This window comes from Phyllostomus hastatus, unplaced genomic scaffold, assembly GCF_019186645.2.
Source record: "Phyllostomus hastatus isolate PE091 unplaced genomic scaffold, TTU_PhHast_1.1 phas_contig_80, whole genome shotgun sequence".
In the NCBI taxonomy this organism is placed as follows: domain Eukaryota; kingdom Metazoa; phylum Chordata; class Mammalia; order Chiroptera; family Phyllostomidae; genus Phyllostomus; species Phyllostomus hastatus.
The window spans coordinates 14,794,842-14,811,942 of NW_025333960.1; the positions used below are offsets into that span (position 1 = coordinate 14,794,842).

General features: G+C 36.9%; 1 protein-coding gene and 1 pseudogene across 2 annotated transcripts in view; both read left to right on the forward strand.

Moving 5' to 3' along the window:
• MYOM1 (myomesin 1) overlaps positions 1 to 17,101 on the forward strand; it is a 142,182-nt gene that overhangs the window by 4,904 nt on the left and 120,177 nt on the right. The gene's annotated exons all lie outside the window — the stretch shown is intronic.
• On the forward strand, positions 8,315 to 8,996 carry LOC123826299 (annotated as a pseudogene).

Sequence of the window (17,101 nt, forward strand, 5' to 3'; positions counted from 1 at the left end):
ATATGGTCTATTTTTTCAGTATCTAAAAGACAATATTAAAATTCAGAACTGTTATTCAAACAGCAGATATTTTCTTGAGCTGGAGCATTTTATTGAAACATACCCTATCTCACTCCATCAACCTAAGAATACCAGGAACAAGCCTGGAGACCCATAAAATTAGATGTATTAGCCCATTGCAATGAGGAAACAAGGTAGAGGAAAGAGAATAACTATAGGATTCTAGAAAGAGTGGAAGTTAGATGCAAGTCTGGTCTGCAAAGTGAGCCCAGAGTGCTATTTTAATTAATTTATTATTTTTTTTGGAAACAGTAAGCTGAGGTAAGTGTGGGCTGTCCTACTAAGAAAACCCTTGTGTGGAGCTCAGCTCCTGGGCTGGGGATCAAGCTGCTTTTCTGTGTCAACAGCTCCTGAGACCTTTCAGGCAATAGTGCAATGTCTCATTCTTACTGATAAAATTTCAAATGGCAACCTTACTCATAGACTTTTATATTAGAGAAGAAAGTTCCTCAGTGGTTCTGTAGTCACTCAAAGAAGGAGGTTACCATGACACTTTATAGCAGCAGTGTCCCAGGGGGAAATGTTTCCTGTGATTTTGCAGTTGTCTTCTCTCTCTGTTGTTCCTGCCTACTGAGCAGATACTTACTTTCTAGGTCCAAGCTAGTTTTCATTTTTTCAATACTCAGAAAGAAATGTTTCATGGGGATTCAGAGTGTGATTTTATTAAAAATCTATCTATAATCCTCAGAAAGAATTGCTGAATTTCAACACATAAAAGTTTCTGGCTATGTGGTAAATAACCACCTGTTGCCTTGAATTCTCTCCAAAGCATCTGATATAGGTCACATTTTTTGTTATAAACATAGTAAAATGTTATGTCTTACAAAATTTGAACCCACAAAATAGCTATTAGGACATCTGGAAAAGGTGTTTGTTTCTGGGAATTTAAAAAAGTTACTGAGGAAATAACATGGTGGTTTGTATGAACAGAAGTGAGGAAGGTTTCTGAAGGCGGATTCCTGATTTGCTGTGGGAGTGCATAGCGCCTGATCTACGGCTGTCCTTTCATGGCCCTGACATCGACCTCCTGGGGGCCTCTGCTACGTTCAGTAATGGAGCCAGAGTCCCATGGGGTTTACCTGAAATGTATGATGTCAACATTCTGAGATTCCATTTAAAATGGAACAGGATCATTTTGCAATCTCACTTTCATGAGTCATATTCTGCCACTGGGCATTCATTAGAACCTCGAATTGGCTGCAAATGTGGAAATACTGTCACTGAGTGAAATTCATTTCTTTTAGCACTTGCTTCAAGTGAACTGCCTCACAAAGGAAAGTCGGGAGGAATTAATACCATGTGTATGTGATGGCATCATTTTGAACTCCTGAGCAATGTTCCACAGATATGTTTCATAACCTCATGTAGGAAAGCAGCTGTTTTATAAGAAAGGGGGGTTGTATTTTAAATATTCATTTTCCTGGACTATCTGTGCTGAGTCTATAGGAGATGGGCATTTTTATTATCATAACATGTTAATGTAACTCCTGTTCTTATTTCATTTTCCCAGTGCTGTAGAATGTATAGTATTTATGAATTTATACTTTTGACTTCTTTATTACCTCAACTCTATTGCTAAATTTTATATTAAAATTATTTTAATTTTACACAAATCCTTCTTTTAACCACATGTGCAATATTTGTATCTACTTATAATCTGATCTATTACACCCACCAAACATTAGTAATTGAACTTTTGGAAATTTTTATGTTTTATTTAGAAAACATTTGCTCTATATAATCTTTGAAAGACTTAGCCATTTTAGCTATAAAGAGCCTCACATAATAAACTTTTTATAGGAAATTGAACTGTAATTATTTTTCTATAGTCAACCTCACATCTTGTTCCTTCCTGCTATGTATGTATTTATGTAGGTAGGTATTTATTAACAGTTTGTTATGTTTTCACAACTCAAACTTCTTGGTAAAAACATGTGGACCTATATATAAGAAAGGGAAGAAAATGCTTACCTGATTCTGAGAATATTCCAGTCTTTCTTTTATTAGACCTAGAGTTAACAGGTGCACCTTTGAACATTTCAAAACCCTCTTAATTCCTATAAGTTCTATTTTAGCTTTTCCAAAGTGGAGCAACTTTTTCCTGCTAAGTGAAATATCTCTCTCTGGATTGTCAACAGTGTTGTTGATTAAATGAATCCCCTAGTGTGGGAACTGCACTTCTGTGGAGTACATGTAAGCACTAGGTGTGATCTAATTTTAGCCTCTGCTTTGTAGTTAGGTGTCTAGTGTTAACGTGGGAACTATGGAGATTTATGTTGTGCTCAGGAGCTGGCTGACCTCAGTCTTAAGAACAATGGCTCAGTCAGCGTCAGTGTGGCTATAGCACAGATCAGTTACCAATTGCATTTTGAGCCAAGGGTTATAAAATAAATTCTGGAAGCTTATTCTAAATGCCTGTATTATTAGTCACAATGAGGAAAAAACCTAAAGTAAAGAAAATAATTCAGGAAAACAAAATAACACAAAATCACTATATTATGCTAGCAATCCACAAATACTATCAGGAATTGAAAGAGAAATGGTGCTCATGACCACTTGCAAACATCAGGCAAGGGTTCCTAACCTCTGTTCATAAAGAGGTTTCAACCGTCTTGGACGATCTGAAGTTATGTGAAACATTATACACAGATGAGAATTTTTTTTTGCTGAGAAGAGCTGTAGCTTTCATCAAATTCTCAGGGAAATTTCACGAGTCAACAACGGTCAGAACCACTGCACTAGAGAGTCTATGTATATACCAGACAGCCCAGTGTGTGACCTGAGAATCCCTTTCCTAGTGCTAGTATTATAAGGATTTAAGATGAAATAAGGCAGATGTTTACAGAAAATGTGGTATTTTAGAAAACAAGCTTCCTTCTGTTCTTTTGAGTAAGCTGGATCACACATTAAAATGGAAATAATAAAATAAATATTTTGTTATATTTGATAAGTAGGAATGAATAACTTTAAAAAATCAGTGAACAATGTAGGACAGTTCTTGAATGATAGAAGGATTTAGAGTTGTCTCAACCCTCTGTAGTAATGGTAGACATTTAATAATCTGATTCTAAACAAATTAAAATTGAGCACATATGATGCAATTAACACAGCATCACATTGGCCCTGAGAAGTAGAAATTACTATTCTTACTTCAGAAAAGAGAAAATTGTAGACCAAAAATGTTAAATGATCTTTGTTACACGAAGAAGTAGTGGAACAGTGATTTGAACTCCCCTCTCACGAAGTTCCCCACCTCTTTTTTATAGGAACCCAGTCAGCTAGTCAGCAACTCTCCTTGACCACACTGCCACCAGATTTTTCTTGAAGCATCAACATATGGGTTTCCATTGTGCTTCCTTTTATTTGCCCCTCTTCTGGAGAAGCCACTGAGCACCAAAATAACCAAGATTTAGAGCAAGAAACAATAGATGGGCAGGAACAAACTCCAGGACAAAAAATCCTAGGGCATTCATGAATGCCAAACCTGGAACCTTACAGGCTCTTTAACTTGTCACTTAGAATCAAACAGAGACTCACAAGGGACTCTGGAAGACACCAGTTTGGGGATGAGAAAACTGGGACTTGAGTGACTTACCCAGGGAAGTCTGCCTAACTTTCAATTTTGCTACTTATCTACACTCATGTCAGGTTAATCGACTCCTCTCTGTTACTATCCTAACAGTAACCTTTTTTGGAATTACTAGAGTTTGCAAAGAACATGGTAATGCTCAAACTAATTCTAAATTCAGATACAAGATGCCAGTGCTAAAAATAGAGACCACTAAACACAGAAACCCTCACCTTTTATTGGTGGATCTGATTATAGGAAGGTCTGATGGGGCCTGAAAACTTGCTTCATCTCCCACTCCAAAGTAGTTGCAAAAGATGTTACCAAAGAAATCTACTGCCTTGTGGACATTTTTGTGTCTTGATCTCAGCCATTGGTGTGGTTCAGTGTCCATTTTCTACATATCCATTTCCAGAGGTTATAATGGGGAATGAATAGTCTTTGGGGCCAAATAGACCCATGTATACAGTGGTCCTCCCATATTCACAGTTTCACATTCCACAATTTGTTACCCACAGTCAACCTTGGTCCCAAAATATTAAATAGAAAATTCCAGAAATAAACAATTCATAAGTTTTAAATTGCATGCCACTTGAGTATGGCGATGAAACCTCACACTGGCCTGCACAGTCCCACCCAGAGTGTGAATCGTTCCTTTGTGTGTGTGTGTGTGTCCACACTGTACACAATAAGTGCCTGTTAGTCACTTAGTAGACATCTGGTTATCAGATTGACTCTCTTGGTATTGCAATGTTTGTATTCAAGTAACCCTTATTTTACTTAATAATAACTGCAAAGCAAGAGTGGCGATGCTGGCAAGTCACTATGCCAAGGAGAAGCCATAAAGTGCTTCCTTTAAGTGAAAAGGTGTGTATATTTTAGAAAAAAACATAGTATACATAGGCTTTCCACTGGACATTGTAGAATATGTCTCCTTGGATAAGAGGGGACAACTGTACTTGCAATTGGGTTTATGACTTTGAATAAGCTAATTAACCTCTCAGTTTCTTCATCCAACAAATGAGAAAAATGAATGTTCCTCAGGTTGGGAGGTTTTAAAGATATAATCATAGTATTCAGAGTAATGGCATCAAGTGGGGAACACTCAATGAGGTTTAGGTGTTGTTGTTTATTCCTTCAGTAAATATTTACCAGTTGCCTCATGTGTGCTATGTACTGCTCTAGGTGCTCAGAATAAATTACTGATCAAAACTGACAAAGATTCATGAGCTTATGCGGCATATATTCTAGCATATAGACGTAAGCCATAAACAATAATGTAATTCTAAAAAGATGTTAAATTGTATAGTATGCTAGAAGGTAATACATGTCATGAAAGCAATAAAATTGGAGTAGGGTAAGAGCTATCAGGAATGTGGGGTGGGGTGCAGGCTGCAATTTTCAATGGGGAGGTCGGGCCTCATTGAGAAGGTGATATCTGAGCAAAGACATGAAATTGCAAAGGGAGTTCCCCATGAGATTATCTGGGGGAAAGGGACACCAGGTATCAGGAACAGCCACTGCAAGGCCTGACAGGAAGGAACAGCATCAAGGCCAGTGAGGGAAGACTAGAAGGAAGAGATGTCAGAAGGGTAATGGACAGAGCAGGGCCAATCATGTTGACCCCTGTGCACTGCTGTAAAGATTTTATTCTCAGTTAACAGGAGGAGCTGTGGCAGAGTTTTGAGCAGGAGAGCGGCATGATCTGATTTAAGTTATTTCGGGATATTTGTGGCTGTTGTTTGGAGAACAGACTGTGGGGCACGAAAAAGGCAGGATAGCCGGTCCAGACAAGAGCTGGTGATGTGCAGTAAGAAAGGATGTGGCGAGCAATGGTCATATATTTAGATCTATTAATTTTTGCCAAATTCAAAACTCCATCAATTTTTCACAGACCTCTTAAGTTCTGCTAAGTTCCCATAGAGTTTTGAGGCTGCAAAAAGATCTGTGTAGATACTTGGTACCCAGTGGATCTTCTGAGACTGTATCTAGCAGTATGATAATGATAAAACTATTTGTTTCTACTCCATTCCCAAATATTCCAATGAAGTACTTTGTCCTGTTGTTACTGCTTTTTATGGTACTTAGTGAGAAGAGCACATGAAATAACCATAGTTGTATGGAGATTGAAAGCCATATGCAGATTCAGGTAGCTAAATCTGAATTATGTAAAACTACTGAACCAATAGGCTGTTATGGGAAATAAGTTTGCTTGAAAAGCTGCTATTATATCAAGGTTTTGTATTCCAGAGAGTTTTATAGCCTCTTCTCTAAATAAAAGTATTATTATTATTATTATACATAAGGAAAACTATATGTGTGTATGTGTGTGTATATCTCTGTGTGTGTATATATATGTGCATATATGTGTGTGTGTGTATATATATATATAAAATCTTCACACTCAATATATATTATGTACTTGGTTAAAAATCAATACAGCAGGTCCTCAAATAACATCATTTCATTCAATGTTGTTTTGTTATAACATTGATGAGGAAAAATTAATTAGTTCTCAGCCAGAACCACATTCTGTGTGGAGTTTGCACATTTTCCCCATGTCTGAGCAGGTTTTCTCCAAGTACTCCAGTTTTATCCTGCATGCCAAAGATGTTCATGTGAGGTGAACTGGCATGTCTGTGCTGCCCCAGTCTGAGTGAGTGTGTATGTGAGTGGCCCTGTGATGGAAGGGTGTCCTGTCCAAGGTGGGCTCCTGCCTTGTACCCTGAGCTCCCAGGATAGTCAGGGGCTGCCCATGACCCTGATTGGGAATAAGCAAGTTGGAAAATCATTATCTTACTTGTTTTTATTAATCTTTTTAAAATGTATGTTTATTTCAATGTTTAATATTAGAAGTGTTTGGCTTTTTATTTGGAAGTTTGATGATGTTTTTGTGACCAAAAATATGCTTTAAGAACTTAACTTTTATTTATATCAATTAACCTGTGGTAAAATTTTATTTTGTTGCATGATATTTCACTTGAAGTTGTAGTTTCCAAGACCTGTTGACCTTGTTATATGAAGACTTACTGTACAATATTCTGGGATTTGTCTTCCAGAATTTAAGTAAGAAGAAAATGACAGTTCACATTACTTCCTATACAGTAGGAGAATGTCAGAGGAAAAATCTAATGAAAGTGGAAAAGCCCATTAGTTCTTTAAAAGGCAGTTGAGTTACAGCCTGAATTCCAATGATAGACCCTGAGTCCCAGGAGAGAGCTCTCACCATGCACCAATCTCCCTCCACCACCTCACTGCTGTAATTGAGCAGCTCGTTGGCAGAGAAAGAACTGGGAATCTCACTTCCAGTAATACCAGCTTCATATAATCAGCAATTTGTAGATGCATAGAACTGTGGACTTTTAAAGCAGGAGGAGACCAAAACTTCATCTAATTCAAGCCCTCCCTTTTACAGACATTCTAACCTAGACCCTGAAAGATGTGATTTATTTTCTGCTTCCTGTGCTTTACTCACATTGAAAATATTATTTGTCTGGTTATTCTGCAGGTTAAATTCAAGTTTGAATGATACAAGATACCCCACAAATGACAATGATCTTCCATGGGCAGGTGGATCATGCTGTGAGAAGGAAGGCATGCCCTTTAGTAGAGTAGGAACAGAATGAGTCAGCCAAACTTAGAGGAGGGACAAGCAGTTACCTCCCTGGGCTTGGAGGTGAAATGTTGGCTCTGTGCTCTCGTAGCTCTGCACACAATGGGGTGTGACTTAGTTTTCCCTCAGGGATCTCTGAATTCTGGAATGCCAAGGGATCTTTTGCAACAGGCTTGACCTTTCCCACAGCAGCTTTTATAGATGACATGAGAAATCAGAAGCACTTCAAATGAGGAAGGTAACTTTCATTAAATGTTTAGTAAACCACAGGGACCATCCCCAAATTGGAGTGAGATGTGGGTTCCTAGGCTGCTTTGTAAATAATAGTACTAATCTTTATAAGCCCTGGACAATCGTCAATCTGTAGACTTAGACCCTATAAGGCACAGGTGGCAAACACAAGGCCCATCACCTTATTTTATCCTCCCGGCACATTGTTTCTACCTGGGGTCAGTGCTGAGCTCCTTGCCCCTAGTTAAGGAGTAGTTACATTTATACAGCCCTAAAATTACATTTGGCCCTTTGCAGGCAACCACGAGGCTGATGTGGCCCCCAGTGAAAACGAAATCGACACCCCTGCATAAGACATCTCCTGATACCATGGAGAAGTGTCCTGCATAATATAATTTCTAAAAAATTATGGAGTAAACTCTTCCACTTCTGCTTAAAAATAGGTCATAATCCAGTCTGGTTAAATTGATTTCTGAAATAGTCAGAAATAGGTAAAAATTAAAGAGTGGTATAGATAAGAACCATAAAAAATGTAAATCTCTCAATGCTTTACCCAGCCACCCTCTCTAGAACACATGACTGTTCTACATTTATGGTGAGAAGTGGTTCAGACCCTCATGGTACTTGCTTTTAGATCATGGCTATACATTAGCTGGGAATAGTTATTGAACAGTAGAATGTTACTACTCAATAGAAATTGAAATAATAAAAACAACAAATACAAGAAAAAATGGTGGCTATATTTCTATTTCCTTAGCTAAATTTAAAAAAAAACTAAAAATGAGATAGTTTTATGGGCAAAAGACTGACATGGAGAGGGGAATAAAAACTAAGCCTGCACCATGGCTTATCCAGGGCACCCTGGCACCAGCGGCGGTACAACCCAGGCAGGTTTGGAGGGGCTCCCTGAGGGCCTACATTTTCCAGACAAACTCAGGATCCACTGTATGGTTGCTTTGCTCCAGTAGCTGGACAGGATGGACAAATAGATGCTGATGAATTGCAGAGATTCCTGACTCAGTCAGGCATTGCTGGAGGCTGTAAATCTTTTAACCTGGAGACTTGGCTTAGGTATGGTTTCAATGTTGGATAGAGATCTGTCAGGCACAATAGGTTTCAGTGAATTTAAAGAACTTTGCTCTGTACTGAATTGCTGGAGATAACATTTCATCAGGTTTGACAGCAATAGCGTGGAATAGTGGATCCTCAAGAATTGTAGAAGGCCCTGACAACAATGGGATTTTGGTTGAGTCTCCAGGTTGTGATTCAATTGCAAAACAATACAGCACCATACAGCACTTATGGAAAGATCACCTTCATGATTACTACATCACCTGCTGTGTCAAGCTGCTAGCTCTGACAGATAGCTTTTGAAGATGGGATGCTCAGCAAGGTGCTGTGAATTTCCCATGTGATGATTTCATTCAGTGTGCCATGGGTATTTACATGTGTGTCATGGGTGTTTCAAGAGAAAGATGTGTGAATGTAATTGACATTCCAGCTGGAGTTCTCTCTTGCCCTTAGTCCATGCCTTCAGTAATGCTGTACATTTGCATCACCACTCTTCCTTAACAGCTACTGTAAAGTTGTGCTACTTTATTTACATCTGAAGTTTTGTTTTCAGTTTATATATTAAATTTTTTGGAATTTTATTTTTTTAAAAGATAAGTGTAGGATAGATAATGCAAAAAATAAAAACAAAACACAAGAGATGTTTATTTATTTTGACACTATGTATCTATAAATTTCAAGAGTCATGTTGGTCAAACTAAATTCATGCTTGTATCTTACAAGTAACTTTTTCTGCATAGTGTATTAGCAAAAGATGGGCTCTTCTCAGTTTCCTACTTGTCCACTAACTTTGGTGTTCTCTTGAAACCTACATAAGTGTGCAGATTGGGAAACCAGAGAACCAAAAAGTCAGTAGAGAGTGATGAGCCTGATAAGATGCCAATATCAAAGGATGAGCATAGAGCAAAACTACTCTAACTCAAAAGTAGGTCCAAAATAACTTTTTCACAAAAGCCTAAAAAATGTTTTCTCTTTCAAGAGGGGAAAATGTGGTCAATTGAAAAGATGATATAAGAAAACAGGATGCGAACTTCAAATGCTGGTTCCTGACTCTCCTGGAGGTTCTGGAGGTGAAAGAAATGGAACTTCAGACACCAGAAGCCCTGGGAGGAGTGGCTGACCAAATGAGCAGTGACAACCAAGAAGGGCCATTCTCGAGAATCTGTCCCATAGTTCACTAAAACTGAAACTGCAAAAGACACTGGAAATCGTGCTGCCTGTCACTTGCCAAACCCAATAAGCAGAGACAGAGATTGAATCTTTTTTTTAAAGATTTTATTTATATATTTTTTGAGAGAGAGGTAAAGGGAGAGAGAAAGAGAGAAACATCAATGTGTGGTTGCCTCTCGCACGCCCCCTACTGGGGACCTGGCCTGCAAACCAGGTATGTACCCTGAGTGGGAATAGAGCCAGCAACCTTTTGCTTTGCAGTTTGGCACTCAATCCACTGAGCCACACCAGCCACTGCTCAGAGGTTGAATCTTTATGGGCACTTTATTCAGATGGCTAGTGATGTAAGAAGATGGCAGGTTCACACCCTAAAAAAACTGTCTTACATTTTCTTTCCAGGCCAATGTTTTTATAATGGAATAAACAAGGTGTGATGAGGGGCTTTAAAATTCAGGGAATTAGGTGGAAGAAACTGTAGCATTCTTGTCCTGGGCAGTTAGCTGTTCCCAGGGACTGGTGGTCGTCTGTCTCTCCTTGGAACAAAATGGTCTGGATGCCTCCACTTGTCTGTAGGAGGTAATCTTTAGTAGTGCCCCAGGAGGTAGGCAGTCTTTTCAGGAGCCAGGATGGGCCTTATCTGTAGTTTCTGAAACAATAGCTTCAACATATGCATTACTTACTAGATTTATAAGTATTTACCTTAAATTAAAATTTTCCAACTCTTGAGTCCCCTATCAAAACCACTGCCTCTTCCTCCTGGTAAACAGCTAAGCATTTTGCATTTTGTTTTTAAGCAACAGCACTAAGCTGTAAATATATATAACATTTGGCTTTAAAAGAAAAGTTTTAGAATAATAAAAATGAGCTCAGCTCTTTTATGGCCACTCAGTAGAGTCTAATGGAAACACATGGATAATTCAACAATCAAAATTAAGCTTTAAGTTTTTATACTTACAGTTCATCCTGAGATATCCTACCCATCTTTTAATGTCCAGCTTTTCACGAAGGATTCTCTGTTAACCCAAGGCAAAAATTCTCTCTCAAGCCTATGAATACTCATTTTGTTTTTACTAGTCTTTCTGCTTATCTGCCTACCTTCCTTCTGTCCTTCCATCTTTTCTACCTTAATTAGCATAATACAATGTGTCAGGCCTGGTAGCATTTACTGCTCTACAAGATGTAAAGCTCTCAGAAAATAAGGGTCTTTATCTTCATATCTCCCTCCCATCCCAGTGGTAACCACCATATTTTTCACACAATGGATGGGGACTAAGTTTCTGTCAAATGAATGAAATTGCTATGGAAAGTTCAAAAATAAAACCTGACATTTTCTGTGATATGGTAATATATAACCCAGTCTGAAAAGCTATTGTTCATAATGTTTGAAGTCAACTTATTCCCACTTCTAAAATATCAGCTGGATTGTATGCTAAATTTATGTTTAACTTTATAAAGAACTACTCAGTTGTTTTCCAAAATAGTTATACCATTGTATGTTCCCATAACAATGCATGAGGAGTCCAGTTTATCACATTCTTGCCAACACTAGTTATTTTGTCTTATTTATCACAGTCATTCTAGCAGGTGTGTAGTAGGATCACATTGTGATTTTAATTTGCATTTACTTAATGACTAATGATGTTTACCATTGTTTTCATTAGCCATTTGTATATCTTTGAGGAAGTACTTATTCAAATCTTTTGCCCATTTTAATTTTTTCTGCTTATTATTAAGTTGTCAGTTAGTTAAATATTTTATATATAGTATTTTACTAGATGTAAGCTTACAAATATTTTCTTTTATTATGTGCCTTGTTTTCTCATTCTCTTAACAGTGTCCTTCGAAGATCAGAATTTTTAATTTTAATAAAGTTTCTTTTTATTTTTCTTTTTGAATCATGCTTCTGGTGTTATGTCTAAGAACTCTTTAGCTAACTCACCACCATAAAAAGTTTCTCTTGCCTTGACCAGTATGGCTCAGTTGGTTGGAATGTCATCCCATAACCAAAAGGTTGCAGGTTTAATTCCCAGTCAGGGCACAATCTAGGTTGTGGGTTTGATCCCCAGTCGGGGTACTTGCAGAAGGCAACTAATCGATGTTTCTCTCTCTCTCCCTTCCTCTCTCTACAAGCAATGAAAAAAAGATGTCCTTGGATAAGGATTTTTAAAAAAGAGTTTCTCTTCTAAGGGTTTATAATTTTAGTTGTTATATTTAAAAACATAATCTATTCTGAATTATTTTTGTGTGATGTTGGTAAAATTATAAATTCATACTTGCACATATTGTCTCAGCACCATTTGTTGAAGGTTCTCCTTTCATCTATGACCTTCCTTAGCACACTTATCAAAAATCAATTGACCGTGAATGTAAAGGTTTATTTCTGGACTCTCAGTTCTGTTCCATTGATCTATGTACCTGTCCTCATGCCAGTGCCACAATGTAATTTTGTTGTTGCTCTGTTGTTACACTATTTTCCCTGGCTAGAAACTACAATAAAATGTTGAGTACAAGCAATTGAATAATAGCCTTGTTTCCAGCTAAGGAGAAAAGCATTTTGTTTTTTAGTATAAGTTACGACATTAGCTGTGGATTTTTCATAGATGGCCTCAATCAGGTTGAAGTTCCCTTCTCTTCTTATTTTGATTTGAGGTTTTTTAACATGAATGGATGCTGAAGTTTGTCAAGTAATTTTTTCTATATCTATTAATTGATAATGTGGTTTTTGCTCTGTATTCTATTAATATGGTATATTATACTAATTGATTTTTCAAATGTTAAATAAACCTTGCATTCCTGGGATAAATTCCACTTGGTTTAAATGTTGCTATATTCAGTTGGCATGTATTTTAAAAGGATTTTTGCCTCTATATTCATAAATAATATTGATCTGTAGTTTTACTACAATGTCTTTATTTAGTTTTAATTTTAGGTAATATTGGCCTTATAGAATGAGTTGGGAAGTTTTTGAGAAAAGTGGGAATGATTGGTATTGTTTCTTTAAATATCTGGTGGCGTTCCTCAGTGAATGGGCTTTTCATGGTGGGAGGATTTTAAATTACTAATTCAATTCCTTTCATTTTTATTGGTCTGTTCAAATTTATAAACATTTCTTCTTGAATAAATTTTGGTAATTTTAATTAATAGGAATTTTTCCATTTCATAAGCCGTCTAATATATTGGCATGAAACATCTATACAATTTCTTTGTGAGCTTCTTAATTTCTGTAGGGTTGGTAATGTCTCCTATTTCATTCCTGATTTTGATTATTTGTGTCTTCTCTCTTTTTTTGTAGTTAATCTGTCAGAAAGTTTTGTCAGTTTCTTAGTCTTTTTTTAATATATTTTTTAAGATTTTATTTATTTATTTTTAGAGAGAGAAGGGAGGGAGAAAGAGAGAGAGAAACATCAATGTGCGGTTGCTAGGGGTCATAGCCTGCAACCCAGGCATGTACCCTGGCTGGGAATCGAAACTTCCACACTTTGGTTCGCAGCCCGCACTCAATCCACTGAACTACGCCAGCCAGGGCAGTTTCTTAGTCTTTTAAATGAACCAACTTGTTTCACTGATTGTATCCATCGTTGTTCTGTTTTCTAAGTCATTGATTTCCCCTCTAATCTTTATTATAACTTCCTCTGTTTCATATCTTTTTTTAACTTCTTAAGGTGAAAACTTAACTTATTAATTTGAAACCTTTCTTTTTCCATAGAAACACATAAAGCAACAAACTTTCCTCTAACTGCTGCTTTAACTGTACCCTGTAAATGTTTATATGTTGTGTTTTATTTTCATGTAGTTCAAAATATTTTCTAATTTCCCTTGTGATAACTTTTTTGACCAATGAGTTATTTAGAAGTATGATATTTGAGATTTTCTAAATTTCTTTCTGTTATAGATTATTATTTATATAATTTTTCTGTTGTCAAGGATTATATTTTATATGATTTAAATGTTTTAAAATTGAGCATGTTTTGTTGACTAGCAGGTGAACTCACTTAGCGAATGTTGAAGAGAATATGTACTCTGTTTTCATTGGGTTAAGTGTTCTAGAAAGGTGAGTTAGGTCAATTTGATTGATAGTTATTCAAATTTCCTATATCCTTGCTGATTTTTGTCTAGTTGCTCTATCAGTTTTGGAGAATGAAGTATCAAAATTTCAAACTATTTTTAATTTTCTATTTTTTTCTTTTAATTCTGCTACTTGTTGCTTCACGTATTTTAGGGCTCTTTTCGTAGGATTCTGCATATAAATTTATAATTATTTTTCCAAGTAATCAACCCTTTTGTCATTGTGAAATTTCCCTTTCTGTCTCTTGTAATATTTCTTGCTTTGAAGTATATTTTGTTTGATCTTAACAGCACCCATGGTTATCATTTGCGTGGCATATCTTTTTTATCCTTTTCCTTTAACATGTAGAGTACTGTATGCAGGTACAGAAAAAACAGTGTGTGTAGAGTTCAGCATTATTCATGATCTGTGAGGATTCTTGGAATGTATCCTTCATGGATAAGGAGGGACTACTGTTTGTGTCTTAGGATTTGAGTATGCCTCTCATAGCATCATTTATTAGGGGCTTTTTTAGAATTCTAGTTTGACTATCTGCCTATTTCTTGGAGTTTTTATCCATTCACATTAATAAAATTACTGGTACAGTTGGAATTATGTCTGCCACTTTTGTTATTTTCTGTGTGTATCTCATGGGGTTTTTGTTTGTTCATTTGTTCCTCCTTTACTGCCTGTTTTGTGTCATGTCAGTGTCTTCTGGAATGCATTGTTTCTGATGAAAAGCCAACCATTAATACATTTTTCCCTGTATATAATGCATAATTTTATTCTTGCTGCTTTCAAAATTTCTGTCTGGCTTTGGCTTCCAGTAGTTTAACAATGATATATCTGGGTGTGTGTCTGTTTGTTTGTATCTTACTTGCATTTACTGAGAATCTTTAAACCCATAAATTAATATTTTTCAGCAAATATGGGGAGTTCTATGACATTTTTTCAAAATACATTTTCCTACCTTTACTCTCTCCTCTGTGTCAGGTACTGCTCTTATTCATATGTATCTGTGTTTTATTTTGTCCCACAGATCTCTGAGGCTCTTTTAATTTTTTAAATCTTTTTATCACTCTGATTTTTAGATTGGGTTATTTCTCTCTGAAAATTTGCTGATTATTTTTCTATCTAAAATCTGCTGTTGAGTCCCTTCAATAAATTTTTCATATAAGTTGTTTCACTTTTAAACTCCCTAATGTTCATTTGATCCTGTTCTATAATTTTTCCTTGTAGATATTTTATTTTTTGAAAATCATTGCTGTAATACTTTCATTCAACATTTTTAAGAATGGTTTTTAAAATTAGTCTTTAAACATATTTATAAATGCTACTTTGAAGTCTTTGTCTGCTAAATCTAACATCAGGAACTACCTAGAGAAAATTTTTCTTTACTCCTCTTTTCTGTTGGTGCAGGTTACACTTTTTTATTTCTTGGCATATCTCATAATTTTTGTTCTTGAAAATGGGACATTAAATATCAATACTATATTGTAGCAATTATGTTTCTGAACTTCCCCTAAGTGTGTTGCTGCTATGGTTTTGTTTGTGTTTACTAACTTGTCCAAACACATTTGTAGAATGTTTACCCACCACTTTGTGGCTGCTGATGTCTCTACTCTGTTTTAAAAATTGTTGTTCTTATTTTCAAGCCTTAATTTATGGGGATCACACTCACAGGTTAATGGTCGATGAATGGTCAGATGTTGTGCACAAACATCTTAAGCCAGTAAAGCTTCCACCCTCTGGCCATAGATGCGCGCATGCGCACGCGTGTGTGTGTGTGTTGGGGAGCATATATAAAGTTCTAGTAATTTTTAAGTGTGTTCTGGCTTTGCTTACCTCCAGACTCTCTTGCCTCCTCTGCACATATACACAGGCTTACAGTGAGTCAATGATGTGTGGGTAAATTGCGCCCTCTCCGGATTTTCCTGTACAGCCATGTGGAGAGCTTATTACGGCCCCCTATGATGATCTTATTTCTTGGGTTTTCCTGTTAAATTTCTGGATGATTTTCCAGTCTGCTGCTGGCCCCAATTATGATCGTAACCTCTGGCTAACTCACCTGCTGGTCTTCCCTTGTTTGTTTGCACTTAGTTTGCTACTATTACTCACAATGCTCCTGGATTTGAAGTTTTATCATGCTGTTCTCCACATCAAATTAGCCCCTGCTGGCAGTGAACATTCTGATTTTCACACATTTCCCCACCTAGGTAGAACTACCTTACAGACTGACTGAGCTGGAGGAGGGGGATGGGAAACTAGGCAGAAATGTCACAGACTCCTACTGTTTATATCTAAAGTTCAGTAACTTTTTAAAATTAAAAAAACTTCATCCAAGGATATATTTATTGATTTTTTAGAGAGAGAGAGGAACTGGGGGAAGAGAGAGAGATCACCTGGCCAGGGCAAGTTCTGCAACTTTTTTTGAATAACCACTTTTCTCTGTTTTCAGAGTCCTGAATGGATTGTTTTTGACAATTGTGTCTAGTTTTATCACTGCTTTTTGGGGAGAGAAATGGTTGAACTACTCACTTCACCACACGGGAAGTCCTGCCCCTGGCCTGGTCATTTTTAGTAGCTTCTCAGCTGACTCTGATGTGAAGCCAGAGCTGACAATCCCTGAGCTAGGGTATGATTACAGTTGGATGGATTCTGAATTTACTGTATTCAGTAAACATTTACTGAACAATGTCAGGCACTGGAGACAGTGTGAGGATGCAAAGATGAATGGACCATCTCTCCTCTTTAGTGGTTGCAGGTGGTGGGAAAGGTAGAGGGAAACCGACAATGCAGTACAAACATGAGCACAGAGGGACCTGTGCAGCCGGGTGTGCGAGCAGGGTCAGCAAAGAACAACGCCCACAACCCGCTGTTTCTCTGAAACACGCCGATAGGTTGTCAGAATATTTTCAGAAAGTAATGGCCATTAAGCAAACCCATACTTAAGTGTGAATAAATTATTCATCTTGGGGAACCTAGGACACTTTCCCAAAATTATATGGCAATTGTAAACATAACTTTAAGAAATGAGTATTGAAGTTCATGTAAAATTTAGTGAGTTTCTTATGCTCTATTTGTTTTGTAACCTCAATTTACATGAATAAATTCAGGAATAGCAAATCCACCTCCTAGTCATTATGGGTGGTGTGGCATGGTATCGGGGTCTCCAGAATGGAGAGCCCACAAAGGCATACCACAGAGGTGTAGGGAGAAATATTAGCACCTCTATTTTTCAAAGAAAGTAAATTTGGTCTTTAAAATTTTTCTGTTGACTGTTTCAAAAAGTAAGAATATTTATGCAGTAGTATATGCATGGAACTTATAAATAAACAAACAT